The following is a 19,237-nucleotide window of genomic DNA, read 5'->3' as shown; positions in this document are numbered from 1 at the left end:
CTACATGATGCCTGCCTGGCCTTGCTTTAGCTATGGTTGTCCCTTCGCGTTTCCACCTTAAAGTCACATTGCCAACAGTCGACTTCGATCGATATAGGGTTGAATCGTCCCTGATGGATCTGATACTCAGCTGACATCAACGAAGTCACTCTGCTCTTCTAACTGACCCATTCTGCTGTTACTGCCTCTCTACTGACAAACACAATACTCACGGCCCACTTTCACTCATAACAAGTATCACAATCGGAACATTCAGTTCTATAGATATTTGATCTATGTAAAACATTTCTTTTATCAATAGAATGTTTTCAAATTCTACACAAGTTAAATGTGGTAGAAAACACCACAAAAAGTAAATGTGACGTTTTCTGCCACGGAGAACTTGGGTAGAATTTTAAAACATAACACTTTAATGGGTAGATTACATAACTAATGAGGAGGTATTGAACAGAATTGGGAAGAAGAGAACTTTGTGGCACAACTTGACTAGAAGAAGGGATCGATCGGTAGGACGTGTTCTGAGGCATCAAGGGATCACCAATTTAGTATTGGAGGCAGCGTGGAGGGTTAAAAATCGTAGAGGGAGGCCAAGAGATGAGTACACTTAGCAGATTCAGAAGGATGTAGGTTGCAGTAGGTACTGGAAATGAAGAAGCTTGCACAGGATAGAGTAGCATGGAGAGCTGCATCAAACCAGTCTCTGGACTGAATAACACAGCAACAACAACAAAACTGAAAAACGATATGTTTGCTATAGATCAGGTGCCTATAGAACTGAATGTTCCAACTGCGCTGTTTGTTATGTGAGACAGACTGGTAGACGACTTGCAGCCAGGTTCACCGAACATGTCCCTTTAGATCGAAAAAAATGTGACAGGAAAATCTAATCTCATTGCCCACCTTGTTGAAAAGGGTATAGTGTACTAACTGTGGCCTCACATATGAAGATTCTCCATCCATATGAGAAAAGTGACCCCATTTATTTATACCAGATGTCACACCTAAGAGTCATCAGGCGTATTTTCTCTCGTGTTTCGGCTGATATAGCACTCCATCTTTAGGCCACAAGTGGCCCATCGGGACCATCCGACCGCCATGTCATCCTCGGCTTAGGATGCAGATAGGAGGGGTGTGTGGTCAGCACGCCGCTCTCCCGGTCGTTATGATTGTTTTCTATGACCGGAGCCGCTACTTTTTGTCGAGTAGCTCCTCAATTGGCATCACGAGGCTGAGTGCACCCCGAAAAACGGCAACAGCGCATGGCGGCCCGGATGGTCACCCATCCAAGTGCCGGCCACGCCCGACAGCGCTTAACGTTGGTGATCTGACGGGAAACGGTGTAGCCACTGCGGCAAGGCCGTTGCCCTCGGCAAGACAAAAAAAAGATGCACCACTAAGGAATTATCCAAATGGGACAGAAATCGGTAGATCTGGCGTAAATGTACAGACAAATAAATAATTACAGTTTCAGAAAAATTGGATGATGTATTGAAGAGAAAGAGCAAGTCAGTAACAAAATGGTCCAGCTCTGGCCCTTACGCAAGCAGTTATTTGGCTTGGCACTCACCGATAGAGTTGTTGGATGTCATCTTGTGGGATAACATGCCAAATTCAATACAGTTGGCGCTCTAGATCGTAAATATCCCGTGCTGGTTTCAGGGTCTGCCCAAAATGCTCCAAATGTCCTCAACTGGGGAGAGATGTGGCCACCTTGCTGTCCAAGGCAGGACTTGGCAAGCACAAAGACAAGCAGTGGAAACTCTCTCCGTGTCCGGTTGAGCATTATCTTGCTGAGATGTAAGGCCAGGACTCATTGCCATGACGGGACACAAAACAGGGCTTGGAATATACAGGGTGATCCATTGATCGTGACCGGGCCAATTATCTCACGAAATAAGTGTAAAAGAAAAAAACTACAAACAACGAAACTTGTCTAGCTTGAAGGGGGAAACCAGATGGCGCTGTGGTTGGCCCGCTAGATGGCGTTGCCCGTTGGGCATTTTGATCACAATAACCTTACCTCAACACGATATCGACCTTTTCCGCAATTGGTAAACGGTCCATTGTAATACGGGTAATGTATCACGAAGCAAACACCGTCGCACTGGCGGAATGTTACGTGATACCACGAACTTATACGTTTGTGACTATTACAGCGCCGTCTATCACAAAGCGAAAAAAGTGGTCCAACTAAAACATTTATATTGCTTTACGTAATAAACGAATATGTAATAAAAAATGGGGTTCCTATTTGAGAAAACGCAGTTGATATCCGTTTGGCCTATGGCAGCGCCATGTAGCGGGCCAACCATAGCGCCATCTGGTTTCCCACTTGTAGCTAGACGACTTTCGTTCTTTCTAGTGTTTTCGTTTGATGCTTATTTCGTGAGATATTTGGCGCGGTCACTATCAATAGACCCTGTATATCGTCGAGATACGGCTAAACTACAAGGATGCCGCGGATGACAACCGAAGGGGTCCTGCTATGAAACTGAATGGCACCACAGACCATCACTCATGGTTGTAGCGCCTTATGGAGGGTGACAGCAGGTTGGTATCCCACTCTTGTCCATGGCATCTCCAGATACGTTTCACTGGTCACCGAAGCTCAATTCTAAGTATGATTCGTCATTGAAGACAATTTTATTCCATTGAATAAGATTCCAGGCTCCGATGGCAAGCGAAGACGTATCTGGAAACGCCCCTGACAGCAGTGGGGTACCATCCTGAGTGTTATCTCCTATACCGCCTGACAATCAGGTGTGACGATTTGTGGTGCCATATAATTTCATAGCCTAAGGGCACATGAACATCGACGATATTCTACTCCCCGTAAACTTGCCCTTCACGCAGGTCATCCTGGGCTTACATTTCAGCAGGAAGATGCCCACTCACACACGGTGACAGTTTCTACTGGCCAGCACACGGTGACAGTTTCTACTGCTTTTCTTCTTGCTTGCCAGACTCTACCATGGCCAGCGAGGTGGCATGGATCTCTACCCACTTGAGAACGTATGGAGCCTTAAGGACAGTACACTCCAACCAGCTCTGGATTTTGACAACCTAAGGCGCCATTTACACAGAATTTGTCACGATGCCCTTCATGGAGACATTCAACAACGCTATCAATCAATCATTCAATCCATCAATAATTCCAATCCCAAAGAAAGCAGGAGTCGGTTGGTAGGACATGTTCTGAGCCATCAAGGGATCACCAATTTAGTATTGGAGGGCTGCGTGGAGGGTAAAAACCGTATAGGGAGACCAAGAGATGAATTCACTAAACAGATTCAGAAGGGTGAAGACTGCAGTACGTACTGGGAGATGAAGCAGCTTGCACAGGATAGAGTAGCATGGAGAGCTGCATCAAACCAGTCTCAGTACTGAAGACCACAACAACATCAACATCAATCAATGGTAAACCGAATAACTGCTTGCATAAAGAGCGAGGTTGACCAGCGTGTTACTGACAACTCTAGTTGTGAAGCTCTTTCCCTTGAATAAATCATTTAATTTCTCTGAAATTGTAAGCATTTGTTTGAATGTACATGTACGCCACATCTCCCGATTTCCATACCACTCAGGTAATTCCTTAGTGTGAGGCCTTGTTTTTGTCGTAAAATTGTATTTGCAATTTCCTTTTTGCAATGTGTAGCTGCAGCGAGCTCAAACAAAGACTGGTCATCACGTTTTGACACCCAGTGTCAACGGGAAGCGTCGGTTCGCTTCCCGTTACAAATAAAACGTTTTTTAAAGAGGAATTTTACGTGCCTGATCGACAGACAGTGCGATTTTTGTTTTATCGACACGTATTAACAGGGACAGTGGAACACGAAAATAACCAGTACTCCAGCAGCGACTTCACCGCCCCGACCCGCACTGCCTGCTACCGCCATGCAGCAGCGCCGCTGAATCGCTGTTGGAGTTCTCGTTATTCTTCATGTTTTACTGTCCCTGTTAATGCGTGTCGCTAAAACGATTATTGTAGTAGACTAATGTGGAACCGTCCCATCGAATGGGCACGTAAAATGCTGCTTCAAAATAATTTTGTTTGTCACGGGAAACTTTTTGACCCTTTTCGTCGACATTGAGCATTGGATACAAGACGTGACGAGCAATAATTGTCTGACTGTCTGGCCAGACTCCAGCTACAAATTGCAAAAACAACATTGCACATACCTGTGTTTGGTGCTCCAGATGGAGATAGGTCTCCGGCCCTGTAATGAAATTTGCACAGTCGGGCACAGTTTTAATCTGCCAGGAAGTTTCAACACGATGTCTTATCAGCCGTGATAAGTGTACACAAAAACAGCCGATGAAGACTGGGCAGAGGACTGCACTTTTCAGTCTGCCATAAAAGTCAATATTAAACTACAACTAAACCCATAATTTTAACTCTCCCTAGAGTCAAAAATCTAAGGCGAGCAGGAAGCTGATTATCCTGGTGAGAATGCGTACCAACTGTGTTTCAACTTCGTTTCACTTATACCTCATAGGTTTCGAGGATTATTTTCTTTGCAAATGTTAGAAGAAGAGGAAAAAGCATGTGATAGTTGTTTTCGAAACACAGTAGAAACATTTGCTTGTAAATCCTGTGTACATGAAGATCCCCCTCCCAAAAAACGTTCCAATCTTACTGTTTCCTGAAGTATCTAAATATTTATAGGCCTTTTATACGAGACAGTAGTGAGTGTTTAAAGATCTAGTGTGTGATCTGGGGTTAACACTTCAATCTTCCATCTTACCCAATCTCTGCCGAGCTCTCTCTCTCTCTCTCTCTCTCTCTCTCTCTCTCTCTCTCTCTCTCTCTCCTCCCTCCCACTCTCATCCAGCCACAGGTAGAGTCACAACAAGATTGTTTCGCTGTGAGCTGTGCGCCTACGTGGGTTATTATACGTTATCCACTGTACCGGGTAGTGCAGTTAAAAGTAGCCCGCCTCCCCTTTGAATGTGAATGAATTATATCGACTTCTGAAATAGAGTAAACAGTTCAACAATCGACAGTTTTATGCAATAATCGATTGATAGCATTCTTCTATTATCGTTTCAATTTATTTCATCAAAGAAGTTAGATTTTCTCTTTGCAGTTTGCAAACTGACTTTTTCAATAGAAGAGAGAACTGAAAATATAGAAACATATGTGAAAACAGGTTCGATTGAAGACACTCGCAAAATTTTCGGGTTCACTATCCGGGTACAGGATTACCAACAAAGAGAGCAATACAGAGCCTGTATAAAGACTGGCACACCTACGGATCTGTGCTAAATGTAAAACGACAAAGAATTCCTTCAGTTCGGTCACCAGAAGTTACTGCAGACATTCGCCGAAGAATTATTCAGAGCCTAAAGAAGTCTGCACAGAAATTGGCAACAGGCACTTGTGAGTACGAGGAGTTGCCGGCGGATATTGGAAAGTCTTAATTTGGAGCCATGTCGCGAAACAGTTGTTCAGCAGTGACTGGAGAATGGCAGTCAGAAACGTGCAGATTGCTGCACGTGTCTTTTGAATAACGTGAGCGATGGTTTGTCTGACCCTTTCCATTACATCATGAGTGATGAAGCAAGGTTTCATTTTTGCGGTCACGGAAATTCACAGAACACGAGGTACTGAGCAACGGAGAATCCTAACATTGTCTGTCAGCAATCACTCCATGATGAAAAAATCGGCGTTTGGTGGGGTGTAATTGGACCGACATTTTCTGACACTAACCTCAACACGGTTGCATATACGGAAATTTTTGATGCATTTTTTGCTCAACTCACTGAACAGAAAGACAATAGTGCTTCTTCCAGCAAGATGGGACAACATGCCACACGTCTAATGTGTCCCTGGAACTGGTCTATGATGTCTTCACTGAGGAGCGAAATATGAGCAAACATTTATAGCCACCATGTTCGACGGATCTAACAACATGTGACGTTTCCTGTTAGGACACTTGACGGGCAAGGTCTATTAAACCAAACCACACATAATGCAGGAATTGAAAGGGTCATCAGCCGTGAATTTGCCGTTATCGATATTCGAACTTTAGTCCGGGTCTATCTGAATATGCTTACAGGTATACAGGTAGCTATTGATGTTCTAGGGGGCCCAAATGGTTCAAATGGCTCTGAGCACTATGGGACTTAACATCTATGGTCATCAGTCCCCTAGAACTTAGAACTACTTAAACATAACTTAACCTAAGGACATCACACAACACCCAGTCATCACGAGGCAGAGAAAATTCCTGACCCCGCCGGGAATTGAACCCGGGCGCGGGAAGCGAGAACGCTACCGCACGACAACGAGCTGCGGACTTTAGGGGGCCACTTTCAATATCTTCTAGAAGTATATTTTTCACCGCATTTTTCTCTGTTATTTCACAGCATTTCCTTGACGCTTACAAGGGCTACTTTTATTTTCATCACTCTTTATAACAACAGTTAAGTCTGTGCAGATTATTTCTATTGTGTCATTTCTTTGTACATGTTTCTACACTTGTATCAAGCTCTTAGCGGTATGGTTCAATAAGCCCAAGCCAAATAAATCCCTGGAGCTCTGGAATTTCCGCAGCACCTATCTACATACTTTCAGCCTAAGGTATAGATACTGTCACAAACTTCCTTATTTCACAAAACAAGACCAATGACAAACTTTTATACAGTCCAGATAATCTGCTCCTTAATCTATGACATCAACAATCGAAATTCCTACAGACAGCCTGTCAGTTCCCTTATATAACTACTTTTCATAACAGATCGTATGATGTATAACGTGAGCTATGCACAGAAAAAGTCATATCTAGCAGGTGGTCGAAACGTGATAGATAGTGTAGCGTTCAACAGATAAATATCCTAGCTTATTCTTGAATTTCTTAAAAGAAATGCACTGTAAAGATGAATGCAAATGGGCAGACAGGGATCCGTATCCCGCCCTCCTGGTTACAAATCCAGTTTGTTAACCACTTCAGCACTCTCACCAGATGTTATTCTGACTTGTTTACTAAAATAACTCAAGTATGTTGCAAATAAACAATGGGCTTCCTTCAATGGGTGAGTGAAGCATTTTCATTCTAAACTTTGCGCTAGCTATAAGTTGTGATGCCTATCTACCAGAACTTAAGCCAGTAGCAATCCTCAGTCCCTCGTCAATTGCTTTAGACCGATAATCTATTCTGTTAGGATCAACACGGATTCCACATACAACAGTCTTGTGAAATCCTAATCAGTCTGTTCGTCTGCGAGATTCAGATGGCAGTGGATACAACGACCCCGTTTGTATCGTGTTTCTTTAGTTCTGGAAGTCATTTGAGACAGTCCGCACTGTTGGCTGACAACAAAATACGAGCATATGGAACACCAGACCATTTTTTGACTGGACTGAACTGTCCTACTGAGTAGGATACAGTATGTCGTTCTTAAAGCCCGCCCAATTAGCCGTGAGGTCTAACGCATGGCTTTCCGGATTGGGAGGGAGCGCCTGGTCCCCGGCACGAATCCGGCAGGAGGACTTGTGTCGAGGTTCGGTGAGCCGGCCAGTCTGTGGATGGTTTTTAGGCGGTTTTCCATCTGCCTCGATGAATCCGTGCTGGTTCCTCTTGTTCCGCTTCAGCTACACTATGTCGACGATTGCTGCGCAAAAAAATTCTCCACGTACGCGTCCACAACCATTACTGTACCACGCAAACATAGTGGTTACACTCGTGTGGTGTGAGACGTTCCCTGGTGGGGGATGGGGGGGGGGGGGGCGTTCCATGGGGACCGAATCGGACAATAACCCTGGGTTCGGTGTGGGGCGACGGACGAGTGAGGTGGACTGCGATAGTCGTCGTGGGGTTGTGGGCCACTGCAGCTGCGGCGGGGACGGAGCCTCTCCGTCGTTTCTAGGCCCCCGGTTAACATACAATACAATACAATGTCGTTCTTAAAGCAGAGAAATCCTCAGACATTAAAGTAGCTTTGGTCGTACCCAACTGATTACCATTGCGCCTTCACTGTTCACAGTATATATAAACTAACTACTTGTTAACGTCGGAGGCACCACGAGGCAGTCAGTGGCTGGTGGGTGATGCTGTTGTACAGAGAGAAGTCGTCAAGGTATAAAACTGTTGCAAAATGCAGGAAGTCCTGCGGAGGATGGACACTTGCTTCTGGGATGGGTAGTTGATCCTCCAACTAACAAATATAATGTACACAGTCCATACAAAAAGTTTTCCCAGATTAATTGCACTCCTGGAGTATAACCGACGTCAGTATAGTAACTGCGGTGGTAGCTTGCATTAATTGTAAACAACCAATGTGCATACGTTCAGTCAGTTACGTGCAGGCAGCGTTAAATAGTGGACGTGGCAGTTGTAGTGTCAATGATGTATCGCAAATCACAGTAGGGAAGACGAACTGAACAGCCCTACATCAAGAACCTAAGACACTCTGCAGAACTTTTGAGGAAGAGAAAAGCGTGTGCAAAGTTTGTGTCGCGCACCTTGACTGCCAAACATAGATAACGACGGGTGGACGCTTGCCGCGACATGACTGAAATGAAAAGCGCCGAAAATTCTGTTCTGGGACAAATCATCACGGCTGATAATACATCGTGTTGAAACTTCCTGGCAGATTAAAACTGTGCCCGACTGAGACTGAAACTCGGGACCTTTGCCTTTTAGATTAGATTATATTAGATTAGTACTTGTTCCATAGGTCATGAATACGACACTTCGTAATGATGTGCAACGTGTCAGCTTAATAAAAGGTAATTACATTACACAAAATATTACATGACACTTAATAATTTTAATTTTTTTTGTGAGGGGTTGGACAAATTACCCACTTACTATATACAAAAATTCATCTAATGAGTAGAAAGAGTTGCCATTAAGAAATTCTTTTAATTTCATTTTAAATGCTATATGGCTATCTGTCAGACTTTTGATGCTATTAGGTAAGTGACCAAAGACTTTTGTGGCAGCATAATTTAACCTTGAGTAGTGAAGATCATCCTTTCTCCTAGTGTTGTAGCCATGTACACTGCTATTACTTTTGAATTCGTTCAGATTGTTAATAACAAATTTCATAAGTGAATATATATATATATATATATATATATATATATATATATATAAAAGATTTCATAAGTGAATATATATATATATATATATATATATATATATATATATATATATATATATATATATATATTCACTTATGAAATTTGTTATTAACAATCCGAACGAATTCAAAAGTAATAGCAGTGTACATGGTTACAACAATATAGATATATATATATATATATTGTGAGGCTACAGTGAAGATCTGTAGCTCTTTAAATAAGTGTCTGCAGGATGATCTTGGATGAGCTCCAGCAATTATTCTGTTTACACGCATTTATGCAATGAACACTCATTTACTAAATGATGAGTTACCCCAGAATATGATGCCATACGAAAGCAGAGAATGAAAATAGGCGTGGTAAGCTAATTTACTGAGGTGTATATCGCCAAAATTTGCAATGACCCTAATAGCATAAGTAGCTGAACTCAAACGTTTCAGCAGATCCTCAGAGTGTTTTTTCCAGTTCAACCCCTCACCATTGCATACATCTAGAAATTTTGACTATTCTACCTTAACTACCGATTTCTGATCGAAGTCTATATTTATTAATGGTGTCATTCCATTTACTGTGTGGAACTGTATATACTGTGTTTTGTCAGAGTGTAATGAGAGCCCATTTGCAGAGAAACCCTTAATGATTTTCTGAAAAACATCGTTTACAATTTCACCAGTTAATTCTTGTCTATTGGGTGTGATAGCTATAATTGTATCATCGTCAAAAAGTACCAGCTTTGCATCTTCGTGAATATAGAATCGCAAGTCATTAATATACATTAAGAACAGCAGAGGACCCAAGACCGAACCTTGCGGCACCCCATTCTTGATTGTGGCTCCAGTATGAGTAATCATCAGTTTTTTGCATATTATGTGAACTGCTTATTTCAACTTTCTGCGCTCTTCCAGTTAAGTATGATTTAAACCATTTGAGCACTGTCCCATTCGCACCACAGTACTTGAGTTTATCTAGAAATATTCCATGATTCACACAATCAAAAGCCTTTGATAGATCACAAAAAATTTCGCGGGTAAGCGCTCTTTTAATCTGACAGGAAGTTTCAAATCAGCGCACACTCCGCTGTAGAGTGAAAATTTCATACAAGACTTTGTTTTATCTATACGAACCTACTACAAATAGATGAAGTGCAGAATGGGTCTCTGATGGTTCACCAAAGCCGAAGAAGGAGCGAGCCTGACGTGAGAGTTGAACAACATATGAAAGAAGGGCTTTTCTGAAAATTTCACGTCATTGTATTAACATTCAGTACATTGCGCTCAATCGGTGAGAGACTGTGCAGAACATCTTAAGCTTTAAAAGCACCGACTTAATTATTCCCTTTTTTTTTAATTAATTCAGCCTCGAAAGTTTATGGACACATATTGTATCGTCCATAAGCAGCTAGAAGTATCTGGTACTGTTTGATTACACGACCGCCAAACAATCACTGACAAATAGCACATCCATTAAATATCTGGGAGTATGCGAACAGAGTGGAACTAATCCAACAAAAGACTGGTGCTAGGCTAAGGTTCACTAGGAGAATCTGCATTAAGTGTTGTTCACCAACGAAGGAGGTAACTGACAAAACTCTCGGTCGACTGACGTTTGAGTAGTGCTTCTCAGTTTGGGGCTTCTACCTGGAAACAATGATAGAGGAAACTGAGAAAATCCGCAGAACAGTAGCCTGTTTCATCCGCAGATACTTCAGTAAGTGCGAAAACGTCACGGAGATTCGTATCCAACTCCAATGGCAACACTACCAGAAAGGCGTTGCACATCACCATATGATTTACAATTGGAATTCCGAGAGTGTGCGTTCCAAGAAGAACCAGACAACATACTAGTCCCTCCTGCATATACAATGACGGGAAATAAATCGCAACACAAAAAAATTAATGTAGATTAATTAAATTTCGGGAATCCATTTGTCCACGTATCATTTTTAAGTGATTAACATTGTGAGATCACTGGTTAATATAAGCACGAGATACGCCATTGCAAATGAGAAATGCTGATACATTAATAACCGGTGAACCACCCGAATGTTGTGTGTAAGTATCCAAACGTGCATGCATTGTGTTACACAGGTGCCGGATGTCAGTTTGTGGGGTGGAGTTCATGCCTGTTGCACTTGTTTGGTCAATGTAAGGACGGTTAATGCTGTTTGTGGCTGATGCTGGAGTTGTCGGCCAGTGACGTCTCATATGTCCTGGACTGGAGACAGATCTGGTGATCGAACAGCGCAAAGTAACATATCGAACGCTGTAGAGATTGTTGGGTTAGCAACAGTGGTATGTGGACGAGCGTTATCCTGTTGGAAGGTACTCATTAGAATGCTGCTCATGAATGGCAGCACAGTATGTCGAATCACCATATTGGCGCACGAATTTGCAGTCAGGGTGCGTGGTATAACCACATATGTACTCCTACTGAAATGCAAAATCGCACCCCATACCATAGCTCCAGGTTGTACTGTCTCCTGGAAAGCCTTCTAAAAACTGTAGTAAAATGTTATGTCAACCACATGTGAAATGCGTCAATAACGAATGAAAATATGTGTGTTTCTGTATGTTAATGTGCTCTCAATGATGAAATATTATTTTGGAGCTCTACATCCTTACGCGTTTTCAACATAAAATTATTAATAATAAATATATTTCTCCCATATAATTGTAAGATAAAGACTTGTATGAATAAAATGATCACGCTGATGTCACCCCTATAACCTATTAGACACTTTTATACGAGGTTGCTTCTGAACGCCCGATTTTTTTAATTGTACATAAGTTTTTTCACAGTATAAGTATAAAAAGTATTTGTGCTTTTAATCTCATTTCATACCTCAATGTGAATGTAATTAAGTGGAAATAAGTATCGCCAGAATTCAAGTTTTATCAATGGCCATCTGCCATTCTTTGTCGTAACTGCGCATTGGCAGCCATTACGTGAAATATAACATCCACAATATAACAAGAAAAAAATACTTTAAATTTTTGCTGTCAAGGAACGAAAATATTTTTTTCAGAAAGGTTTTCATTAAATATACACTACAAACCCGAAGATAATAAATAATAATACGAGGCTCGGGCTTGCTTGTGAGTAAATCGCTGACGTAAAAATCTAGTTTTCACTGCCATAAATATTATTCAAAACATATTTAACATTACAAAAAGTCAGTGTTTAACAAAGAATTTACATAATGTTGAAATTAATAGTGCAGCTACGTAGATGATTACATCGTGTCTCTCTCCGCAACAATATTTATTTATAGGGCATTAACTACTACTAATCAGCTAGCCGTGTGTGTTGACAACATAAGCAAATTGTTACAACCCAACGTAGTACATTTGCTCAGAATTGTTTGCCTACGTAGAAGATATTTAGCGTATATTTTAGCCACCACTACGAGTGTGCGAAATATAAGCGACGTGACGATTTTTAAATATTTTCATTCACGATTCCAAAAGTAACAAACCGATACATTTCATTGCAAACGTAAAGAAAAAAAGAGAGACGAAGTAATTGGCGCCCAATGCGTGGCCCGATTTCCACGGGAAAAGATATAATATGTTGTATTGTATTGCACTGAACTTGAAATTAATTTGTTCGTGTTTTTCCCACATGTTCATCGACTTATGCTTGATTGGAAAGCTAATGAGAATCTTTCCTTGCACTGACGAGAGAAACTGAACCCCAAGAAACTAAATATTACCGAGCAAGGCTAAATTCCAAACGACCTGGACCTATTGCTGCATTTAAATAAGGTTAGGCACTGGTGTGTGTTCCTACGGTATTTGTGGTAGTAGGACAGGAAGTTACTATCATAGCCCATGGTACTTTTTCATTTATTGTGAGTTAGATCTCGTATGTACCTTGAGTGTATAACAGCAATAGGGCGTAACCGTGTGAAGCTTGAGTTACATTTTCACTGCGATTAGCAGTGAGCCTCGCTCGCAGCCAAATAACGGCTCATTCAACAATTGACTGTGGATTTATACGCTGCAGCTGGCACGATGAATTTTGCAGTGTGTGCATAAGTCCGGGAACACTTTCAGTTATTTATTGCACAAGAACCAAACATTGTACAGATATCATACATATGTCATTTTGAAGAGAAACCTTGAAAGGTTTTTTTTTCTTCATTTATACCGCCCAAGTGTAGTTCGGTAATTTGCCGATAGTCAGCGCTAGTCGCAAACATGGCGAGTTCAGGTGCGGAGCGAGCTTTCTGTGTGTTGGAGTTTGACAAAAACAAGTGTGCTACAGGTGTTCAAAGGATGTTTAGAACCAAGTATAGTAAGAAACCACCAACAAGGAAGGTCATTTACCACTGGCCATTACCGCACCGAGAGACAATACGGGAAGCTACTGCCGCAGTCGACGATGACATGCTGGGTCTGGTATGGCAAGAATTCGACTACCGTATTGACGTCTGCCGGTTTACTCATGGTTCGCATATTGAATTATCGAATGTTTGTAAAAAAAAAATCTTTCAGAGTTTCTCTTCAAAATGCAATATGTATGACATCTTTACAATGTTTAGTTCTTGTGCAATAAATAATTGAAAGTGTTCCCGGACTTTATGTACACCCTATATTTTAGTCACTTTATAAACCGTGTTAGAACAAGTGAGGAAGCGAGAAAGGACACATAAATTTCTGATTCCGATCTCTAGGTAATTTACAAGAATCACAAGGTGAAGCCAGTGGATTAGCCGAACCCTACAGCCAAGAAAAGATGACAGGAACGGAATCGGAGCAGCTGATACACATCGAGTTGAAAACCAATAAGTTAGCTGATGATACTAAATCAGTAGCATCGACCTCTGCGGAGGCGAGGTCAAATCTAATAGTAGTTAGACCATCGCTGACAGGAATGCGGGTAATGATTTCTTCACCTTTTTATCATTTTGGAAAATTAGAACCTGGAGAAAAGAAAAGCAAAGCTGAGTCAACAACTAGAGGATCGCGATAAGCAAATGAATGAAACATTGGCCCTTAAAGAAATGGAACGTAAAGAGAGATTAGCTATTAAAGAAAGGGAATGAGAAAAGAAGTTAATTCTTAAAGAAAACGAACGCAATGAGAGGTCACAGGCTGGAGAGAAACTGCAGGATGAAATCATCATCCATTAATTAAATGAAGTTTTAATACAGCGTGGTGATGTTTTATTACAAAAAATAGATGAACAGCTAGGAACCATACAAACTGAGGTGACTGCTAAGAGGGAAGCTTATCGTGGGCTACCTGATGCTGTAACCAATGTCAGAAATGAGGTACAGAAGTGTCCAGAAGCACAAAATGCCCTGGAGACTAAACTACAGGAGATCACTGATAGATTAAACCAGCTTACTCTACAACAAACTGTGCAGGTAGGAGAGCACATGAAGGCTCAAACTACGAAAACAGTAACTGAATTAACTCAATGGTTAGCGTAGAGAGATGTTGAGATTGGAGAACAAGTAACCACTGAAGTCCAAGTGGTAGTACAAATATTCACGGTTGAGGCAGCACTCAGTTAATGGTGAATCTTCAACTGAACTAAACCAAGTTCAACAAACGTTAGATGAGGAACTTCCACAATGAAAAAATGAAATTACAGCACGTCTAGAAAGAAATGAATATAGTGTGCAGGACAGTGATTAAAATATGACGCAAAATCGTAAAAGAGATGGGAACGAAAATTATTATGAATAGGTAGCTTTCCTGGAGCGGAATAATGACAGTTATGCAGGTATCAAATTACAGGAAACCTTATAAAACGCAGGCAGTTTCAGACCTTCCCGGCAGAGAAAGAGACATTACACTCCGTTATTTTTATCAAGAGGTTTAGACGCGTTCTGCCCGAAGTGTGGGCAGAACGTCAGAAGATACAGTTTGTAACTTCACACATTGTGGGTGAAGCGGCATTGCGAGCAATAGAGACGGCAGATGACTGTCAAACTTTAGAACAATTTGAGAAGGTTTTCTTATCCAAATATTGCATCCAAGAACGATTGAGATAGAGGTGTACAAATCGTCAATGTACGCCAGAGCCATTCGCCGAACACGATGATCTTCCCTCTCAGTACGTTACGTGGCCGTCAGGAGCCCTGTCATCTTGCGACCTTACATTCTCGTGACATCACTGCCAGCGATCGCGTACAATGACAACAGTCCTGCCAGATCTTTCTGCAGTGTCGGAGATGGAACATCCGTCTTCTCGTAGCCTTATTACACGACTTCATTCAAGCTCCGTGAAGTGTTAATAATGGCTTCTACGCCGCCTTAGACGCATTCTTGACTAACATCAGCTCACCACGTCCATTCTCAAAGGTAACTAACGATCACGATCGTTGCAGCAAATACTTAAAGCAAACCTGATTTACACCCTCATAATGGCCCTGCTAGCGCCACTCTGAAGCGACTGGCGCGAAATTTGAATAGACATCATCTTTCAGATGTAGAAGTACACCTACCAACTTTCGTTTGTTTCATGCAACTCATTGTGATTTTTTTCCCGTCCGTGTATTTCGCGGAAAGGTCATGAAGCTTCTTCGATAGTCTTTCTTCATGCACACTGTGCGTAACTGGAACAGGAAAGGAGAATGTGGCAATGGTACACGAAGTATCCGCCACCGCACACCATAAGGTGTCTTGAGGGGTATGAATGTAAATGTAGATGTGGATTTACCCTATGGGTGCCAATGAGTGTTATGTCTTATTGACTGAAAATTCGCTGGGCTTCCTGTTATAGGCAACAAAATCATTGTCACAACCCAAAGTTACAGCTGAAATGTGTAAACAATGGAGCAAATCGCGTTAATTAAGGATGCAAACACAACGTCTCATTAGTTACAAAGCACCTGTTACGGGATGTACAAAATGCACTAAAGTTAGCAATGACATTTTGATCACGGGTTGTAAGGAGATTAGCAAATGCTGCACGATAAGTATAGATCTGCCAATCGACAATCACCTACGGGTATTTCATTCCTGGCAGTTACAGGCAGATGAGGCTAGAACGTGTCGACATGATGTCTTCTCTTTAAAAGTCCACGCCACACTCAACTTTCTTCTCCCCTACTCCCCTGACCCACATATCTATCTTCCGACTCATTCCCACACGAACGCATACAAGCTAGATACCGCATCTGGAAGTTTTCATAAGCCCTAAGAGCAATGATGAGCAGATGCTGGTGACGCAAAATTGCTTGACGCTCATTTAAGAGAAAACAGCAAATTGCCTGGTTCAGTAACACGATTCCTTTCATATATCAATGTGCGTTTCGTGTGTTACGGCATTATCATGATGTGAGAGGCGTTATGGTGATGGAATAACCATCGGATTGGAAAGCAAAAATTTTGTGTCTGGCGTGCATACGCAGTACATAATGACTGGATTAGCCAATACTGGCACTCATTTAAATATAGTAAGTACCTGAGTCGAAACAAGGCCCCCGGAGTAGACAACATTCCATTAGAACTACTGACGGCATTGGGAGAGCCAGTCATGACAAAACTCTACCAGCTGGTGAGCAAGATGTATGAGACAGGCGAAATACCCTCAGACTTCAAGAAGAATATAGTAATTCAAATCCCAAAGAAAGCAGGTGCTGACAGATGTGAAAATTACCGAACTATCAGTTTAATAAGTCACAGCTGCAAAATACTAACGCGAATTCTTAACAGACGAATGGAAAAACTGGTAGATGCGGACCTCGGGGAGGATCAGTTTGGATTCCGTAGAAATGTTGGAAGACGTGAGGCAATACTGATCTTACGACTTATCTTAGAAGAAAGATTAAGAAAAGGCAAACCTACTTTTCTAGCATTTGTAGACTTAGAGAAAGCTTTTGACAATGTTGACTGGAATACTCTCTTTCAAATTCTAAAGGTGGCAGGGGTAAAATACAGGGAGCGAAAGGCTATTTACAATTTGTACAGAAACCAGATGGCAGTCATAAGAGTCGAGGGGCATGAAAGGGCAGCAGTGGTTGGGAAAGGAGTGAGACAGGGTTGTAGCCTCTCCCCGATGTTATTCAATCTATATATTGAGCAAGCAGTAAAGGAAACAAAAGAAAAATTTGGAGTAGGTATTAAAATTCATGGAGAAGAAGTAAAAACTTTGAGGTTCGCCGATGACATTGTAATTCTGTCAGAGACAGCAAAGGACATGGAAGAGCAGTTGAACGGAATGGACAGTGTCTTGAAAGGAGGATATAAGATGAACATCAACAAAAGCAAAACGAGGATAATGGCATGTAGTCAAATTAAATCTGGTGATGCTGAGGGAATTAGATTAGGAAATGAGACACTTAAAGTAGTAAAGGAGTTTTGCTATTTAGGAAGTAAAATAACTGATGATGGTCGAAGTAGAGAGGATATAAAATGTAGACTGGCAATGGCAAGGAAAGCGTTTCTGAAGAAGAGAAATTTGTTAACATCGAATATAGATTTATGTATCAGGAAGTCGTTTCTGAAAGTATTTGTTTGGAGTGTAGCCATATATGGAAGCGAAACATGGACGATAACTAGTTTGGACAAGAAGAGAATAGAAGCTTTCGAAATGTGGTGCTACAGAAGAATACTGAAGATAAGGTGGATAGATCACGTAACTAATGAGGAGGTATTGAATAGGATTGGGGAGAAGAGAAGTTTGTGGCACAACTTGATTAGAAGAAGGGATCGGTTGGTAGGACATGTTCTGAGGCATCAAGGGATCAGCAATTTAGTATTGGAGTGCAGCGTGGAGGGTAAAAATCGTAGAGGGAGACCGAGAGATGAGTACACTAAGCAGATTCAGAAGGATGTAGGTTGCAGTAGGTACAGGGAGATGAAGAAGCTTGCACAGGATAGAGTAGCATGGAGAGCTGCATCAAACCAGTCTCAGGACTGAAGACAACAACAACAACAAGTACAAAACAAGGTGCAACGGTCAAGACAGAACATTAAAATAGCAGTACTTTGGAATCTACAGTGAAAGTATTTGTTCGGGTACACATGTAGTATACTTATCTGCAAGAAGCTTAAAACGAGAAATATCGTGGTAGACTGAAGCTGGTAATCAGTTCAACTTGTACAGCATCCATCGTGATGGACAAGCGGTTCAGGACCGATTCCTGGCGAGATACAGGACTTTAATCTGTCAGATGGTAAGGAACATTCTGATGATGCGGAAGTTTTCTTCACAAGTGGCGAACTAATTACCGTACTTGTAGAATACAAATGAACAGATTGTTTTTGCACTCTGATTCTGCTATGTATGAAAGTTAAGATCCAGAGAGTTCCAAATCTGATCTCTCTACAGTTAAAGAAGCGAAATTTTTCGTTGACATTGACTAATTTATTTTACGTTTATGCAATCAGCTCTGTGAGATAATATTCTTTTTCAGATGAATATATGTAAATTTTGCACTGTTGAAAGTACGGAAAGCTGACAAAATTCGTAGCGGCTACTCACTGCACAAAGGTTACAGTGTAAAAATGACGTTTTGTCGCGTTAAGTGTCGGAATTTGTAATATGCGCATCATTTACGGTGACTGACTGAAACTACCAGTCAACGATAAGGGTAAGATAAGACCCGAGTGAAATAAAGACATGTCTTGGTCCCACGACGGTGAGACGTGGAAACCATCTGCGTCAAGGAATGATTGATGGTACACATTTTACTATCCTCTTTTCGACACAAAAGGTAGCAGACGTCACGAAACCCGCTTCACGGTCGGCAGCACAGGTACGTTCGTGTTCGTATCTATCTTAACTCTATTAAACAGAAAATATACGTACCAAGAGCGCTTCACCGACCGTGCGAATCTGTGGATCTAGTGCTGTAGGGCTATGTGCAGCACCTATATCGTACATCTATCACCGATCTCCCGAATGCTGTTCAAGCACTAACACCAAGGAAATAACGATTTGTGTAGCCGAACAGTCACTCGCACCTGACGATCGCTTATCGTTTGCAGCGCCTTTGATAAGCGTGCAAAGCAGCCACAAGTGTGCCGCACCTTTTGTGACGTAGCGAAGAGAATCTGCTACAGAGCTATCTCACCCGCAGCACGACTTCGCACTTCCATTTCTTATGGGCTCCTGCCGGAGTATAAGAAAGACAGATATGTTCCTCTTTCAAATACTCTGATAGGAAAATGCGGAACCAGTTGCCTGAAT

At 41.7% G+C, this 19,237-nt stretch overlaps 1 protein-coding gene across 1 annotated transcript in view; it reads right to left on the bottom strand.

Moving 5' to 3' along the window:
- Positions 1 to 18,956, bottom strand: part of LOC126278028 (magnesium transporter NIPA2) — a 124,111-nt gene extending 105,155 nt beyond the window's left edge. The window contains exon 1 of the mRNA XM_049977761.1: positions 18,857 to 18,956. The gene's annotated coding sequence lies outside the window, so the exon portion shown is untranslated. The remainder of the gene's footprint in view (positions 1 to 18,856) is intronic.
- Between the last annotated feature and the right edge of the window lie 281 nt (positions 18,957 to 19,237).

The sequence above is a fragment of the Schistocerca gregaria genome, chromosome 6 (genome assembly GCF_023897955.1).
Source record: "Schistocerca gregaria isolate iqSchGreg1 chromosome 6, iqSchGreg1.2, whole genome shotgun sequence".
NCBI classification, from domain to species: Eukaryota; Metazoa; Arthropoda; class Insecta; order Orthoptera; family Acrididae; genus Schistocerca; species Schistocerca gregaria.
The sequence above is the reverse complement of the archived record's forward strand: the minus strand, read 5'-3'. Positions and strand labels throughout refer to the sequence as shown.